Source organism: Balaenoptera ricei, chromosome 17 (assembly GCF_028023285.1).
Source record: "Balaenoptera ricei isolate mBalRic1 chromosome 17, mBalRic1.hap2, whole genome shotgun sequence".
NCBI classification, from domain to species: domain Eukaryota; kingdom Metazoa; phylum Chordata; class Mammalia; order Artiodactyla; family Balaenopteridae; genus Balaenoptera; species Balaenoptera ricei.
The window spans coordinates 55,162,181-55,181,962 of NC_082655.1; the positions used below are offsets into that span (position 1 = coordinate 55,162,181).

The 19,782-nt window shown below is 33.8% G+C and overlaps 1 protein-coding gene across 10 annotated transcripts in view; it reads right to left on the reverse strand.

Annotated features, from left to right (window-relative positions):
- RALYL (RALY RNA binding protein like) overlaps positions 1-19,782 on the reverse strand; it is an 814,820-nt gene that overhangs the window by 556,559 nt on the left and 238,479 nt on the right. For 4 of the 10 annotated variants that reach the window (XM_059901169.1, XM_059901170.1, XM_059901171.1 and 1 more), the window contains one exon: positions 3,813-3,852. The exons of the other annotated variants lie outside the window; for them this stretch is intronic. The gene's annotated coding sequence lies outside the window, so the exon portion shown is untranslated. The remainder of the gene's footprint in view (positions 1-3,812; positions 3,853-19,782) is intronic. 10 annotated transcript variants of the gene reach the window in all.

Genomic DNA, 19,782 nt, shown 5'->3' on the forward strand with positions numbered 1-19,782 from the left:
AAAAAATCAACGCTAGACATCTTTTTTTAAAAATATATTTATTTATTTATTTTTGGCTGTGTTGGGTCTTCATTGTTGCGTGCGGGCTTTCTCTAGTTATGGTGAGCGGGGGCTACTCTTTGTTTTGGTGCGCCGTCTTCTCACTGCAGTGGCTTCTCTTGTTGCGGAGCATGGGCTCTAGGCACACGGGCTTCAGTAGTTGTGGCGCTCGGGCTCAGTAGTCGGTGGCTCGCGGGCTCTAGAGCGCAGGCTTCAGTAGTTGTGGTGCACGGGCTTAGTTGCTCCGCAGCATGTGGGATCTTCCCAGACCAGGGCTCGAACCCGTGTCCCCTGCATTGGCAGGCGGATTCTTAACCACTGTGCCACCAGGGAAGTCCTAGACATCATTTTTAAAGGTGAGAGCTTGAAGTTTTTCCCTCAATGATTGGGAAAAATCCAAGTATGTTCCCTTGACTACTTCTATTCAGCATGGCACTGGAGGTACCAACCGATTAAATTAAAAAAATGGGTCTTTGATGGAATCTGAATTAAATATACAGATTAAATTTTTAGAAAGGGCATTTTAATGTTAAGTCTTCCCATACAGCAAAATTTTCAGCCATTTTTTATGTAATTTTATGATATTCAGTGAAATTTAAAAGTTTTAGTGAATAAAAACTCCCATATATAGTATTCGATATAAATTTTTTTAACTCATGATAAGTTCATGTTTGTTTAAAAGCACATGGGAACTAAGAAAACTAAAAACACACAAGAATAAAAATAATCCCCCAAAGAATATAATTAATTCTGTCATATTTCTTTCCAATTTATTTCTTATTTCAGTTTTTTAAAAATAAAATTTTGGTATTCTACTTTTATACTTTTCTGTCATGGGAATTTAATAATTACTGGACTTTTAGAGTTGCTTATTTTTCCCTATTACTAATCGTAATTAAGTCTACATCTTTGTGCACTTTAATTTTTAACTTTGTTATGGATTCCTAGAATAAAAATAACTTGATCAAGGGATGTACCTGATTTTTCTGTATCTTCATCTGATTTTCCCCCCTAAGAACAGCCAATTATTCTGACACCATTCACTGAAAAATAATTTGGTTAGCCAATGGTTGCAATACATTTCTTATACACATGAGGATTATGCTAATTATTTTATGTACAGATGTGTATTGTATGAATATATAAAGTGCTCTTACTACGTTTCTTTTAAATAGTATATAGAAATGTAACTATCTACTTTTAGATAAGAACTTTGGAATAATTTGTCACTTCCCAAATTGTTTAAGAAATTGGTATTTGATTGGATTGCTATACAAACTATAAATTAATTTGAAAAAATCTGTATCTTTACAATAGTCAATCTTGCCTCCTAGAAACATGGTTGGTATATTTTAATTTACTTAAGGCTTCTTTTAAAATCCTTGAGTAAAGTTCTAATTTTTAAATTACAGATCAATAGTTCCCAGTCCTGGAAGTACAAAAGAACCACATAAGGAGTTTCTAAAAAGATGACAGCTGGAATCCATCCCCAAAGATCTTGATTTTATGAGACTGAGAGAGAAAGACAGAAATGCAGACTTAAAAATAGACATAGATCAATAGATTAATATAATCTAACTTTCTTGAACACATGTTTATTATTATGATTTTTTTGGTTTATATAATTGGTTTTCATTTTGTCTGTGGGAAATCATCATTCTGAAATATATTATTATGTTTATGTCTTATTGCATTGACCATGGACTTAACAGAATAATATTAAATAGGAAGTATTTTGATGACTTTAATTGGAATATCACAAAGTTTCACAGTTTTATACAGAATTACACTGGCAAATCAATTGTGTGTGAATGTGTATATAAGACATGATTCATTATTTCTAACATTCTAAAAAGTCTATGAAGAAAGTTAAATTGGATGTGTAAATGACATTTGAAGGGTAACAGTATGTATTTTTTAAATGTTATCTGATTTTGAAGAGCAAAAGAAACACAATTTATAAAACTGCATCATTTTAAGGAGTTTTAGAAAATAGTATATAAAATTGGAATGTTGGCTTAGAACTTATCTCCTTGTGAACTGCAGTGTTTTGTAAAAACAGTAACATTTCCTACACACACACAGTAAATTCGATGAGTACAATGAATATTCCATATGTAAACGGCACTACAGATGATGACTTATATGTTACATTCAAGGTTATTAACATGAACCTCAGTATTAAAAGAAACGATCCGATCAAGTTTGACAGCCAGAATTGAAGATTATTGTTTAATATCATCTTGTCATTCCAAATAATTATAATATATGTGAGGGAGGTTGCATATTCTTAACTTAGTCCTGTCAACAACATTAATTATTTGACAGAACTAATTATTTTGAGAATAAAAATCTGCTCAACAGGAATAGAAATTGCACTTTTACACGCAAACCTAGCTCCCAGGCTATGCTGACAGAACACCCAGATCACATTTAATTTCCATTAGTAAGGCCAGTCATTATTTTAATATGATTGCACAGTGTTGTAAAATGTCCTTTTTTTATGAAAAGCAATTACTTTTCATTTAGTAACATTTTGGTTGCCAAGTATTTAGAAGTGACTCCTCAGAATGCAGTTTTCCTACAAATACCTGTATTAACCCCAAAATCAATATTAGAATGGAGACAAGGACAAGCAGAATAAAACATAAAGACCTGGATTTTAATTACCATCATTAATACCACATTAATTTTGAACACTCCCATTCATGCCAGGACATCAGTAACAAAAAGAACTTTTCTAGTTCTAGAGCTACAGGATAAGATGTTAAATAGCAGCACTTAAAAATCGTTCATTAAAAAAAAAACTATATATATATAGGAATGAAATAAGCATGTGTAATGTTTTTTCATCAGATTTGATTGCATTCTGATTGTAGATGTTATAAGTTATTCAGCCTTGATTATCAGTAAAGTGTACCAGATGTCATGAAGTAAAAGGCCAGAACAAGGTTGCAAAATAAACACTGCAGCTCTAAAAGACACAGAAAAGCAACCATTTTCAACATTTTGAAGATTAGGTTTTTTTAAATCATCGTATTTCAGTTTTATAGTTCGTACTACATACATGATGTTAAATTACACTTCAGATTATCCTGGTTGTAGAAGAAAATAAATTATTTACAAATCATCTTATCTATAAACTCTCAAAAAAGAGAATAGGTTTTTGCTCAAGAAATGTCAATGAGTTTAATGATCCCTCAGTTAAGTGCAAGGTTAGACCTTTTCCCTAGAAATGTGAGGAAGCACCATGATTTTTTCTTGATTGGCTTTGCCTTGTCTGGGAGTTCCCTAAATCACACTGTAGGAGCATAAGACACAACAGGTCTCCACTGTCTGTTCAATGCTTAAAAAACGCCACTGCTTAACTGGTTAAAAGGTCATAATATAGGTTAACAAAGTTTAAATAAAAATAATTGCCCATTGATAGATGAATGGATAAAGAAGATGTGGTATATATATATATATATATATACCCAGTGGGATATTACTCAACCATAAAAAAGAATGAAATAATACCATTTGCAGCAACATTGATGGACTTAGAGATTATCATACTAAGTGACGTAAGTCAGACAAAGAAAGACAAATATCACTTATATGTGGAATCTAAAAAAAGGATACAAATAAACTTATTTACAAAACAGAAATAGACTCTGACAGAAAACAAACTTATGGTTACCCAATGGGAGGGAGGAGAGAGATAAATTAGGAGTTTGAGATTAACAGATACACACTGCTATACGTAAAATAGATAACCAACAAGGACTTACTGTATAGCACAGGGAACTCTACTCAATATCTTGTAATAACCTATAATAGAAGAGAATGTAAAAAAAGAATATATATATCTGAATCACTTTACACCTGAAACACAACATTCTAAATCAACTATATTTTAATAAAAATTAAAAAAAATAATTGTCAGATCTTATTAATGATTTTCAGTGTCTCTCATTTTGAGTCTTTTTTTTTCAGCTTGTAAAATGGACAAATAAAAATTGTATATATTTAACGTGTGCAACTTGTTGCTTTAATATATGCATATATTGTGAAATGATCTTACTTATGTATGGAATCTTAAATAGTCAAACTTACAAAAGCATAGAGTAGAAGGGTGGTTGTCAGCACTGGAGGGAGGCGGAAATGGGGAGATGTTAGTCAAATAGTACAAAGTTTCATCTCTGCAAGATGAGTAAGTCTAGAGATCCAAAGAACAGGTGGTGCCATAGTTAACAACACAGTGTGTATACTTGAAATTTGCTAAGGGGGTAGGTAAGCATCCTTATGAGGGTGGGATATTGGTGGTGGCGAATGTTAACTCTGTGAGGTGATGGATATATCAAGCTAATGCTTGACTGTGGTGATCATTTGTTTCTTTAAGATTTGCCAAGAAGCCTCACAATTCACTAATTTAATATTTACACCTATTTTCCCCAAACCGGTATTTTATTGACAACAAGGAAGAACTTCAGCTTGAAAAAGCAATTTAAAGAATGCATTATAAGCTCCTCTACCACAATGTAAGCTACTGAAGAAAGCTGGTTGCATATTCTCAATATTGTATTTCTTCCTTTTACTCACAAGGCTGTTCCCATAGTAAATACTTAATAAAGTTTGCCTAATGAAACATGCATTAAGGCAGCATAGAAAGAGAAAACTATCAGCAAAAAATCTTTTATACTCTGAATAAACAAGAGTTCATCAATCATCGCTAGGTGAAAGGAAAAAAAATCTATGAATATAATTTTAATGCTGGATATTATTTGGACTTGTTCTTATGGAATTATAGAAAGTCTTTACTATCGTCTTAGGAAATATAACATTTCAACTTAGCATGTTGAAAAGTATGTAAGCATTACCCTGTTCCTCCTAAAGGAATATATTACAAAAAAGCAGTTTCATTTAGATGTGAATAAGAACAAAATATATAGAGTTCTACGGAAGCTTTGATGATTAAAGTTAAATACATATCAATTCCAGCATCTCCTACTTCCCTCACTAGAGGTTAAAAGTACTATTAATGGGCACCTTCAATACTAGGAAGGTTAGAAGTACATCTTGCTACCAGACATTGAGTGCTTTATTCGAGGTGTCATGTTAACAAGCCCTAAAAGGGATCCATTAGTCGTTGCAATGAGGCTTTTTAGTAAAAATAAGTAATTAATGGAATTATGAATAATGGTTATTATTCAATTCAATCACAGACAATGACATTGAATATAAAAAGAAGGATTTGATACTGTTCAATAACGTAGTTAGAATTTTGGAGAGCTAATCATATAATGGAAATAATATCCTAGGGTGATGATACTCAGTCTACAACATGCAAACTCAAGAGAGCTTATTCATTTGGAGCATGAAACTCTTTCATGAATTTCTAATTTTTAAACCTGGGTATTATACTAGCTTCTACAGGACACATGATAAGAATGTGGCTCTCAGTGATTAATAATTACAACAAAGTTATGTTGGCTTCTAGCAAATAGGAATGGGATGATTTCTTTACTACTCAAAAATAAAAGCAAACTTAAAAATCATTCATTTCTTCTTCTGAAATTCATTTCTTCTTTCTTCTTATGATATAGATGAAAGAAAATATTGTTAATAATCTACACAATGCTATCCCTATATATACAATCTTAAGAGTTTAGTATATTATGAAAGCATAGAAAGTTAACTTTCTTACCCAAAGCTCATTCTTTCCATTCTACACATATGTGCAAATCAGGAAGCAGCAGTTAAATAGGTGAATTGATTTTGAGTCATCTAAAAAACTACAGTTACTAGCAGGTGTAGTCACCATGTTATGAAAGGTATAAACCCATATTTTGCTCCCTGTTTTGTAGACCTGAGTCAGTAGATTGATTCAGGCCTTACAAGAGGCCCTATAGGTTCCCTCTCTCTTGTTCTGTCTCCATGTAGACATTTGAGTGGTGATCACAGAGACATGTTTCTATACCTTGTTGCAGTACTTACTGGTTCTCTATCTACTACCAGATGGTAGTAGGATCCCAAGATCTGGGTGGAGGTTTTAATGGGTAGTAAGAGGTCCCTTACTAGATCATGAGCCTAAGTGGTGTCATGACCCAGTTTTTCCAGAGTTTGAATTAGAATGTTAAGTGCCCCAGCAGCTATTAAGGTACATTTTGGTTCTTATCAGTTATTCTTCATGTGTTTAGCCTCATTGGGAATTCCAGTAAGAATGAGAGGAAGATTTCTGGTTTTTTTCTTTTTTTCTTTTTTGGATTTGGGGGCCATAATACCATGGAAAAAATATCAAAACTGCCCTAACATCATACTGATTACTTATAATAAACACTAAAACATGGGAGAAGGTTGAAGATAAAACTGCAATTACATTACTTTGAATCTGATTGTGGTTTGACGTGTTCTTGGAAAGTTAAAAATCAGGGCTGGAAATACACACACACACACACACACACACACACACATACACTTAGATACATATGTAGATATATTTAGATATATATTCCCAGATTATTTATATATAAGAATATAATTGCATATTTTTCATGGATATAGATAAGCTAAAGTTTGCTTCACTAAAAGGGTTCATTCTGAGAATGATAGTTATGTCTCAAAATGATTTGAGTATATACTCAGTAGTTTAATTTGCTTAGTTACTAAAGGCACGGTTACGGGTTGATTGTTACCACAGAAGGAAACATCTAAACAACACTGGAAAGGACAATATCATGCCAACCCTGTCAAACTTCCCTTTGAGGGAATCTACAGCATTCCAAACATACTCATCTAATCCAAAACTGAACACTTGGTGATAGTACTAACTAGCTTGCAAACTTTGGACCGTGACTATCTTTGATATTCCATGTATAACCAGTCCTTTCACTACCTTGCTTGTTCACATGGAAAAGAGACTGGGGTCTAAATGGCCCATTACACCATGACTAAACCTAAAATAACAAAATAAAAAGAATAATAAATTCAATATAGTTTTTATTTCTGCTGTTATTAATAGTCTCATTAACTGAAATCCTTTATTGCACCATAAAGAGCAACTTTTCTAGTAGATGGTATTCAATAAATATGTACCTACATGTGTCAGGCACAGTGCTTCCACTTATTATACTTAAATGTCACCAAGCTATATTAAATATTTTATAAATAAGCAGATGGAAACTCAGGGAAGTTCATAATTATTCAAAAGCATACAGATAGAGAGTGTTGAATCAGTCTGTCTATCCTCAAAAAATCTATTATCTTTCCACTAAAAAATAGTAAATAGTAACCAGTAACTGGTAATTCAATAGTTTCCTCATTCCTGCTCCTTCTGAAGAGATGCCTTATACATTTACTTCTATTCATACTGTGAAAAAGAGAAAAAAGTCACAGATAGAAGAGAAAACATAAAACTGTTTAATTTTAAGATTGTAAAAAGTAAGAAAAGTGAGTACCTAAAGTTTTCAGAATGAAGATAAGTGCAAATGAAAGATCAATAAGATAGTCAAAACAATTTCCAAATACCATACACCTTATATAAATAAATTAGTTACCTGTTCCTAAAAGCTTCCATATGCCAGGTAAATATGTAAAACTATGAAACTGCATGCTTTTATATCAAGTTATGTTTCTTTAAAATATCATCTATTGATGGATATTTTTAAAACATCAAAGAATAATGTGTACTAAAAACAGAAAATAAAAAATTTAAATAAACAGAGCTTTAAATAAGCCATCACAAACTCAAAATGACACTTTTAAATTGATGTCTCAAAATATTTTACATCTCTCTGACACTGTTCCAGTTATCCTGGAAAGAGGGAGAATCCATGTACCACTTTAGGCACATCTAAAGGCATATAAAGTATGTACCATTTGCTTATTTGCAGGTCACTTTTTTTTAATAGAAATTTGTTTCCCAAGGAAGAGCTAAAGTGAAGATCTTAGTCTTTACTGTGTATATCAAAGATGAATGTATGTTGTGTCTGTTCTAAGTAGGTCCTCTGGTGTGGAAAATATATAATAATGGGACCCCTCTCAGAGTTTATAATCTATTAAGGGGAAAATACAACCATAAATACAAATATAACTATAACACAAGAAACTGTTATGTGTAATGCCTTATTAAAGATGTATTCATTCATTTGTATAATGTGTACCCATTTGTATTATGGGTAATCATAGTAGGGAAAAACACAATCTTCTATGGTATCCAGTACACTTAATGAAGCTTGAGGCATTTGAATGGTTAGTTAAAGAGAAAGGTTTCCAACAGATTAAAAAAACATGAACAGCTTCATAGAATATTCAATTTGATGAGTGTACTACATACATATAAAGAAGCAGTTTGGAGATCTGCTGAAAAGGCAAATTAAGGTCAGATTGTGGAGATTTTGAATGCTAAGCAAAGGAGTTTGAATGTAATTTAGAGAGCAAGGAGGATTTACTGAAGTATTTGTTAGCTTTCGGAACAGAGATATAATACAGTATCTAAATATTTGCAAAAATATTTTGTAAGCAAATCTCTTTTAAAAGCTCTGCTTGGGCTTCCCTGGTGGCACAGTGATTGGGAATCTGCATGACAATGCAGGGGACACAGGTTCAAGCCCTAGTCTGGGAAGATACCACATGCCGCGGAGCAACTGAGCCCGTTTGCCACAACTACTGAGCCTGTGCACCTAGAGCCCGTGCTCTGCAACAAGAGAAGCCACCGCAATGAGAGACCCGCGTACTGCAATGAAGAGTATCCCCAGCTCGCTGCAACTAGAGAAAGCCTGCGTGCAGCAATGAAGACCCAACACACCAACGAAGACATATTTTTCCAAACCCATAGAATGTGAAACATCAAGAGTGAACCAAACTGTGGATTTGGGTAATTCTAATGCAAAAATATAGGTTCATCAATTGTAACAAGTGTGCCACTCTGGTGGAGGACGTTGATATTGGAGAAGGTTATTCATGTTTGGGGGCAGAGGGTATATGGAAAATTTCTCTACCTTCCTCTCAATTCTACCGTGAATCTAAAACTTCTCTAAAAATTGTCATTAAAAAGTCTGTAAGACTAGTTTTGATCATAGGTTAACTACTATTTTATAAGACATCCAACTTCATTTTTAAAAAAAATCCCTAGATAGTAGAAAGCTTTGTCCTGGAGCTTTCATCTTTAATTCTTGTTAAAGCATAAAAAAATGCTGAAAAAATGTAGGGCCACTTTCCAGAGCCCCCAACCCCCAACCCACACATTGTGTCTAACAAACTCTCCTGTGAGACTTAGTACAACACTAACAGATGGGCTGGCTCTGTCCGTGTGTGGAGGATTTGCACTCTGCCATGCACAGGGAGAGTGAATTTCTTGTCCCGTGGATCACACAGGAACACTGAGGACGGTAGCAGCATGGTGGTAAGGTGAAGATTCAACTCTCCCTGGTCCACGGGACAGGGCTGCAGCATTACAGATGCCATTGTTCTGATAATCTATGGGCATGATAGCCCCTGAAGTGGAGCCATGAATGCCCTGCATGGCCATACCTTGCAGCCCACCCCTAAAAGGAGCACCTACTGAGTATCCCTAGCTTAGTAAGAACTGCTTTAAAAGTCAACCCAAGTAGGTTGACTTCTGTCCTATCCCTCAGCTGAGATTTGCTGAAGTCTTGAGACCATAAAGACCTGGGAGCTTAGAGGCTGCTCAATGGAGGACAGAGAGTTTAAGGACTGGTACAAAACCAGCCAGCAGAAGACACTGCTGCTCTTCCATCTGCTGGTTTGTTTCCTCTTGAGACTTCCCACTAGCTTGACCTGCTCCAAGCATCACCAAAGACACGAGAAGATAAAACAGAATAACAAAGCACCTCAGACCTCAGAACTAGGGAAAGGGGGAAAAACAGTACTAGAATAGGTGGCTCCCAGAAAAGTAACACTGTTAGAGGAGAAAGACAGTAATTTTCCCAAATAGGGAAATGAAGGAAAGGAAGAAGGGAGGAAGGAAGGGAGAAAAAGAGGAAAGAAAGAAGGAAGGACAAACCATCTCTATAATTTTGCCGTTCCAGAATATCATATGGTTGGGATCATACAGTGTGTAGCCTTCTCAGATTGGCTTCTTTAACTTAGTATCATACATTTAAGCTTCCTCCCTGTCTTTTCATGGAAGAAAGAAAGGACAAAAGGAGAAAAAGAAGGAAAGAAAAAAGAGCTCCCTAATGAGAAATCCAGCTTAAAGACTTAAGGACTTCAGGAACTAAAAGACAAAATGTCATTCACTCCTGAAAAGCAAAATGTATTTCGAAGCATAGAGAAAACACGTAAAAAGATAAAAATAATCAGGGAAATATAGTAATGCAGAGGTTATGACAAAACCAGGAGACAGAAAATGCAAACACAAGTCATACTAGAAGGAAACACATTAACTCATGGAGAAGGGGCAGAAATTCAAAAGATAATAATACAGAATTTCCCTACTTTAAGGAAAGATTTAATTCTGCATCACAAAAAGGCTAGTTCCAAACAGGAATTTTTTTTAAGTACACATAGGTATATCCAGGTAAAGTGTCAGAGAAAATTTTATGACCTCTAGACAAAAAACAATAGTAATAATAAGAACTTACAGGGAAATAGATAGTATAAGATTTCCTCACTTATATCCTAGGAAACTAGAAATATGACAGAGAAAATACTATAAAGGATTCTAAGGTATAGATTAATACACAATATCACTAATTATGGTTATCTGAGTTGGACACAGGTAAGGTTAGAGAGTATAAGGAAAAGGGGAAAAAGAAAAGAGAGCCATATTTTTAGGGCTATTTTTAAAAATTACCCCTGATGAAAATACCATGTATCATATAATCTCATTTACCTCAACTGTATATGTAGGGGTATTTATAGAGAAAGTAGTATGAAATATAGTTAGCAAAAAGACTTTTTGTAATGGAGCTTCAGATTTTTTTGGTTTTCTTATCTATACTTGTCTTCATTTTTAAAAATTATTAGCATGCATTACTTATATAATCAGGGGAAACAATAAATCTATTCTTATTTTGGGAAAAAGAGTTCTTCCAAGTTTTGACTCCTCATAACTCCTCCCAGAGGTCTTCATATCTGTTTGCAAAATACCACAAAATAAATGGAATCCTTTCTCTATATGAAGGATCTCTAAAAATATGAATGAATATTTGAAATATATACAAATATAAATTTAAATAATTTTGAATGATCCCTTCAGGATTCTTCTACTTGTACTCTAGAAATCCTTGCTTCCTTCACAGAAATCTTCTACCACCAATTGCCATTCTTAAAATTGAAATTTTCCATCTCTAATTTACTCTAAGCCTAAATTGCACTCAAATCTTTTTCTTCCTGAAACGTATTCTTGGAGACATCCATTTCCTTCACATAATAAATATGTGTTCTCTTCTCAAATTCTTTTTTAGACCCTGCCTTCCATTTCTCCTTCCTCCTACAGTCAAATGTCTCAACAGATTTGTCAATTCTCATTGACTCGTGTTCTTACTTGACAGTTCCAGCCTTCAGTGTCTAGAGGAAGCATTAAAACACCAATAACTAAAAGCTGCTTGGCTCCAGGAATTTTTCCAGGCAACACTGTAAGGCAGATGTTAAACATTATTTTAGAAACAGAAAGCTATATATAGTCCATTTATTTCCAAGGTGGGCCCAGTATTACCCTGGAAATGATCTTCTCTATAGTAGTCTACTAACTGACCTCTTAGCTATGCAAATGCATGGTGAGTAATCATCCTTCAGAGAACAGGGAGCAGGGGATAATTTCACCTCCAATGGTCTGACTAACACTGCCCCAGCCAATGTCTTTTGGTAATAAGAAATGAAGGTAAAGGAGGAAATAGATCAATTAAAAGAGTTCAAGGAGCCTCCTGGGAAGAAAATGAGCAAGGCACAGAGGTTCAGCCCAGGGCCCAGAGAAGACTGAAATTTTATATTCAGGAGCAATTTATAGCAATGGAACAGGGGCAACAATAAAAACCAGGGACGTTTGAAAATGGGAATCTCTTGGGTATTGGGCTCCAAACTACTCACCTGTGTGTTTTTCAGGCTAAGAAACCTCCAAACCCATTGCAATTCTGGATTGACGAGGCCTCTAAAAGTTAATATTAAGCTCTTTGCTAAACCTTGTAAGTGATAACTCATGCAATTAATTGGACAAGTACAGTATTCAATCATATTTGTACAACCAAACTTGTGAAGCAGGCCATTCAACTTAAGCTGAAGGGGAAAAAAAATCACATTTGTTACAATCTTTTCCAGATATAAAGTATGTGTACCATGAAAATAACTGTCTCTATAAAGTGAAGTTATAAATTATCTCATGATAAATTCTTTCCTGTTATTCTACCTTGCACGGATGCTAACACTTCAATCATTCTTTCTCTACAATGCTATTTTGGTTCCAATATTAATGCAAACACAGAGCTAATGTTTCATAATCTCACTCAATGGAAACAAACATCTTTCTTCTGTTGAATTCACAATCCTGGTACAAACATTTGCCTCAATAACATTTTTCTCTGATAGTAAATCCTTACTGCATACATCTTTGCCAAACTAGATCAATTTTATTTACTTTTCTGTTTCTCATTAACAGAGTTCAATAAATAAATTCATTATAAAGTAAACTTTAACACCCAATTTGTACACAAATATAATAGAAAAGGTATTTGCAGTCTTCTTATAAAGGGGCAGAGAGTATAAATTTTAGGCTTTGCAGGCCATTTGATATCTATTTCAACTACTCAATTCTGCCATTGTAGCTTAAAACACCATAGACAATATGTAAATGAATGAGCATGGCTATATTCCAATAAAACTTTATTTACAAAATCTGGTGGTAGACTAGATTTGACCTCTGGGCAATAGTTTATTGACCCTTGCTCTATATTAAAAACCTGGTAATAATTTCACACACTAAAAGTCTTTTTCTATTAACCAACCACCAGTTCCAGAGTGTACTTATTGTATATCAAAGATTCAGCCAAAGTGAAGCAGAACTTGACTTCTGCAAATGTATCCAAAGAATTCTTTTAAAGTATATTTATCTTAGTTTTCTTATTATTATCCCATAATCCAGTAACCTACAAAGGGTGGGGCAGTGGGAGCAGTATGCCAGGGTGCAGGTGATTCTAACCAGTGTCAGTGAAAAATCCTTTCCAGGAAAATTAATTGTTGATTGGTCTAAATTCTAAACAATTGCTTTGGCTATTTTTGAATTTTAATGCTTTATTTGTAAGTTTCAAATTGTCCTGTTTTTATTATTTATCCTTAAAAATAAATAAAAAGACATTCTACATGAACATTAATTCTGACAACTTTGTTATACAGTCAGTCTCTGAGACATCCATGAGTATTTTAAGAGTGAAGTTTTTGTGAAGTTTTGGATCATTTGAACCCACTTTAGGCACAGTTCAGTCTCCAAACCCTGTGCTACTACATATCCCTATTCCTGCACTTAAACAGTAGGCTAGATATAAACAGGAATGATACTGTGATTATACACAGGAGGAAATTGAATGTGAGTTACTTTACCTCCATCATTTGATGTAATTACTTGTTGTTTTTATGTATTTATAAATTTTCTGGAGTTTATTGTGAAGTGGAATTTTTATGCATCCCTTTCTAATTTAGTCTTATATTAAGAATGTTTTTCTATGTTTGTGTATATCTCTTGTTCCCAGATATGAGCATAGATAGACCAACAAATCTATTTATACTCTCTATTGAACATGAATATACAAAGAAGATTAATTTGGACAAAGTCATTGAAAATTTGCAGAAGTTAAAGCTGGAAAACAAAATGTTAGTATTTATTTTTGCAATCAACTAAAACATAGGTATGCTTTTCCTTTTTTTCCAAAAATGTATTAATATAATTTGTAAGTATTAAACACCATTACTGGACACTTGTTTTATTTTTTAATTCTTTACTTATTTATGTTTATTGGCATATATATACAAGTTCAATAAAAGAAAATTTTCACTGCTTGGAATCCTTTTCTGGCTACTATGATTACTTGTTTCATTTCATGATTATTACTAAATATATTTTATTGTATAGAGGAAGGGAGTCTTAAGCAAGAGTCCCCAACAAGTGTCAAGTATAGTAGGCACACTGCTGCCACACTCCATAACATGGAGAGTTAGGGGGTAGATTACATGGGCCCTAGAAGCCATTGTCAGAATTTTGACTTTTAGAAAAAATAATAAGTTCCAGGTCCATCCACATTGCTGCAAAAGGCGGTATTTAATTCTTGTTAATGGCTGATTAATATTCCATTGTATATATGTACCACATCTTCTTTATCCATTCATCTGTCGATGGACCTGGAGATTATTATACTAAGTAAAGTAAGTCAGACAGAGAAAGAAAAATATGATATGATATTGCTTATATGGGGAATCTAAAAAAATAATTGATACAAATGAAATTATTTATAAAACAGAAACAGACTCACAGACTTAGAGAAAGAATTTATGGTTACCAGGAGGGAAGGGTTGGAGGGAGGGATTGGGATTTACATGTATACACTACTATATTTAAAATAGATAACCAACAAGACCTACTGTATAACACAGGGAACTCTGCTCAATATTCTGTAATAACTTAAATGGGAAAAGAATTTGAAAAAGAATTGGTACATGTATATGTATAACTGAATCACTCTGCTGTACACCTGAAACTAACACAACATTGTTAATAAACTATGCTCCAAAATAAAATAAAATTTAAATTTAAAAAAAGAAAAGAAGTCTTTTTTTTAATTAAAAGAGTGGCATAATATAACTTACATGGTAAAATAACCACACTAGAACAAAACAAAACAAAAAGGAATGAAATTGGGTCATCTGAAGAGACGTGGATGGACTTAGAGTGTGTCATACAGAGTGAAGTAAGTCAGAAAGAGAAAAACAAATACTATATATTAATTCATATATGTGGAATCTAGAAAAATGGTATAGATCAGTGGTCCCCAACCTTTTTGGCACCAGAGACCGTTTTCATGGAAGACAAGTTTTCCACGGACAGGGGTGGGAATGGTTCAGGCAGTACTGCGAGCGATGGGGAGTGATGGGGAGTGGCAGATGAAGCTTGCCTGCAGCTCAGCTCCTGCTGTGCCACCTGGTTCCTAACAGCACAGCTGTTATACCAGGGGGTTGGGGATCCTTGGTATAGATGACCTTATTTGCCAAGCAGAAATAGAGACACAGATGGAGAGAACAAATGTATGGATACCAAGGGAGAAAGGAGTGGGCTGGGAACAATTGGGAGATTGGGATTGACACATATACACTATTGATACTATGTATAAAATAGACAACTGATGGGAACATACTGTCGAGCACAGGGGACTCTACTTAATGCACTGTGGTGTCCTCAATGGGAGGGAAATCCAAAAGAGAAGGAATATATGTATATGTATGTCTGATTCATTTTGCTGTGCAGTAGAAGCTAACACAACATTGTAAAACAACTATACTCCAGTAAAAATTAATTTAAGAAAAAGAACACATTACATAGATTATAGGAGAGTTAAGCATAGAAGAAAGGAGACTGATTAGGAGCTATTTCAAAAATACGGATGACATAATAGATAATAGTGGTAACAGTGAAGGCTGTGAGAGCAGGCTTCATTCTGGATATATTTTGAAAGTTAAACCCATTTAGTTTCCTGGAGAACTTTGAACATGAGATGAGAGAAAAAACATAAGTCAAGAAGACCTCCAAGATTTTTTTTTTTTTTTTTTTATACAGTCCTTCATCTTTTTTTTTTTATTAATTTATTAATTTATTTTTGGCTGTGTTGGGTCTTCGTTTCTGTGCAAGAGCTTTCTCTAGTTGAGGCAAGCGGGGGCCACTCTTCATCGCAGTGCGCGGGCCTCTCACTATCGCGGCCTCTCTTGTTGCAGAGCACAGGCTCCAGACACGTAGGCTCAGTAGTTGTGGCTCACGGGGCTAGTTGCTCCGCGGCATGTGAGATCTTCCCAGACCAGGGCTCGAACCCATGTCCCCTGCATTGGCAGGCAGATTCTCAACCACTGCGCCACCAGGGAAGCCCACCTCCAAGGTTTTTTGTGCTGAATAATTGTAAGAATAGAATTGTCATCAACTGAGATGATGATGGCTGTAAAAGGAACAGGTTTGGTGAGAAGATCAGGAATTCAAATTTGGATGTGTTGAGTATGAAATGTCTATTTGCCACCCAAGTGGTGATGTCAAGTAGGTAGTTTAATATATGAGTTTGTAGTATGGGCAAGGAGTCTGGGTTGGATATAGAAATGTGATTGTTGCTAGGATATAGAGGGATATGAAATCCATGGCACTAAATGAGATTACCAAAGAACAGAGTACATAGAACCAAAGATGGAATCCTTAAGCACTCCAACATTAGAAGTTTAGAAGAAGAGGTTAAATCAGCAAAGATGTCTGAGAGGGGTAACCAGAGAGGAAGCACACATCTATATGGTGTACATGAAGCCACTTGAAAAAGTCTTTGCAAGAATAAGATATTGCCTGAAAAAAAGTTAGTACAGTTTTTGGCATATAATATGCACTCAATAAAACTAACCATTGTTAGTCATAAGTAAAATAAGTATATTTTGTGATATACTTAAATTGATTGGTCTATATCTAATTCACAGATCAGTGAAAAAAACTAGTTAAAAAACTAGTTCATTGCTTAGTTGAAGCTCACCGTGCTCCAAAATAAAACTCACATATCACTTTAAATTAATGTTGATAATTATATTTAAATTGGTTTTGTGATTTTGTTCATATTTAATGAATAAATACATTTTTGGACTTTTATCGTTGTAGAATGAAATAAATATTACATATTTAAAATAACATAATAAAAATAACTTGAGTCAACACTACAGATTGGCAAGATATTTCTTTCCTTTTAAAGTGCTCTGTTCGTTATACATGTTTGAGAGAAACTGCCCTATACTACAGTTCTTCTAGACTACTCAACATTCCTTGCACACACCCTGACATTTCACACCTCCCTGCCTTTGCTTATGTTCCTTCCCCTGCTTGGTATCCTACCACTTGATGAGTTCTTTCTCCTCTGAATAGCATGTCTAGAATTATTAACTCCCTCTTTGGTTATCCTATGGCATTTTAAATATATCTGCATTACACTGCAGTGGTAATTTACTAGATTGTATTCTATCTAATTGTTTATATATTTATTTTACCTTCTAAAACTCTAAGAAAATTGAAATCTCATCTGTCCTTGCTGCAGTTTTCTCAGTATCTAGCCTTATTCCCGGAATTGCAGGTGCTCAATATTTGTTAAATGAATAAGTTTATTGAATGACCATTTTTTCTTGACTTCTAAGGTGCTATCTATGTCAAGAACACCTGTAGACTTAATAAACGTTTTTCCAGAAAGGAAAGCTGCATTAAACATATGCCCGTTTAAAACCCCAACTTAATTTCAGAAATATTAAAATGGAAAAGTTACTTACATCTCTGAATTGATGTAATTCAGTAATGTCTATCTAAAAGGAGATCTGAACATTATAACAGGAACAGAAAATATGTAAAGTGGATAAATGAAAGAAGATGTGAAATATTTTGCAGTAAAACTATATTCTCTCTTAGAAAATGACATTGCATAAAAAAATGGCAGGCTTTTTTTTTTTCTTTCAAAATTGGCTTTCAGTTCCAATCCATTCTGTTTTTTCTCTTAACAGCTTTGCAAAAATATGATAATTCTGTCTCTCTGTTCTTTCTTGATGATAACTGCCCTCCCAGTTAATCATCTCATCCTTTCATCAATTATTACATTTACCACCGTTGAATTGACGATGTGCTTGCTTGGCTGCGCATAGGTGGAATTAAGCTTAAGGACAAAGGCATATTATTTAAGTGATTTATAATCATTGTGTTATTATTAAACAGAGAGCAGAGGACTACTAATGTGTTAAAATTTTCAGAGTATTAGCATCCTAAGAAAGTTATTAATTAGTCACAACATTGTGACCTGATTGACCCCAAGCACTCAGAGGTCCTCAGTGACTTCACAGTTGCTACGTTATAGCAGCAATTAATACTCTCCATTTGAATGAGAAGACGAAGAGGAAAAAGTGATGTACCAATGTCAATATTTGCAAATAAGATGTCTAATCTCCAGAGGAAAAATTTTAAGCACTGCCTTTTTAAAGTATTAGCAAAGCACCATATCATGTTACATAGGTATGTGAATTAGAGGAAAATAACATCACATTTAGACATAAAACTGAAATCTGCAATTAGAAATTGGAGTAAATAATTTTATCTTTATTTTAAATGCTAAATCTCCATGAATACTGTATTTCATGTTGATTTTATTCTAATTCTCTCTTTTGTGTATTGTCAAGATCCTTTAGAAGTATACTGTACAGCAAAGAATCTCAAAAGTATATCTTTTCCATAAGGAGGTTAATTGAGACACAATATAGAAAAGTAATATCAAATATAGTTCTTATATACAGTGCCTTACCAATCTAGGGATAAAATCAAAAGTGCTATTTTTACTGTGTGTCTGATTAGGACTTTCATTTATCAATAGTGAATCAGTGACCTACAAGGGTGTCATTATTTCTCATGAAAGTGCAAATACCATTACACTTTATGCCATCACACACCAAATTATTTGGTTATAATGTAATTCTTTTAATGATGGGTGCATTAGTGGAGATCATCTTATATCTATAAGAGCAGGAAATGAAACATATGCACAGCTCCCTATAGCAATTGTTAAAATAAAAGCAAGTGCTACTGGAACCACTGTTAAAAAACATATACCCTGACACACACAGATCTTTGTAGTGCATGTCTATGTTCTGTTGGTCTTTTTTCATGATCATTTTCAGCAACTTGAGTGTAGGCAATTACAGACTGATGGAGATTTTTGAGGTTGCTAAATGTTGAATGGAATTTAAGACTGGCTAAATTTTTGCAGAAGAATACAGATAAATAGTTCAATCATTTAATAGAAAAACACAAAATTATTCTTTGAGCATAAAAGAGCACACAAGAAAGTCAAAAACAAAATAAAATTAGTGTGCTAAATATTCATTCTCACCAGAGCAGCAAAGTACTTTTATTACAGAACATAGGATTAAAAATGGAAATAACTTTGTTATACAGGATATTTTTTCAAAATTGCTATCTAATATGGGATATTATCTTTATCCATATTTGGAAAATTAAAAAAGGAAAAAATAAGATATTATTCCTCTGTTCTCAATAATGTGTTTCTACTAATCGATTTATTCTTTTTTAATTTTCTGGTTTTGTTAAGTACTACAGTAAAGCATAAGCATATATTAATTGAAGAAAACACACTATTGAAAAAAACTTATCCATTTTCCTTATCTAGTTTTGAATATATTTCTAGACAATATTAGAACACAGTTCCTTTTTAAATTTTCAGTTTCATTTTTTTTTTCTTTTTAAAATTAGGTATTATTCATATACATTAAAAATGAGCACTTAAATACAATATTCAACTTTATGAAGGCTAACAACAGTACACATTTACACAATACTGCCCAAGCAAACTATAGCACATTTCTATCACTCCATGATATTCTCTTGTTCTTTTCTTTTTTAAATGGAAACCACCAAGGGGCTGGTTTGTAACCAATATCTGGGTTTTTCGTAGAGAAGTGTGTGCTTCTTCCAGGGTGTGTCTTAAAACAACCAAGAAAAACTAGATTCTGGTCTCTTACTTTTGTTGTGATAAG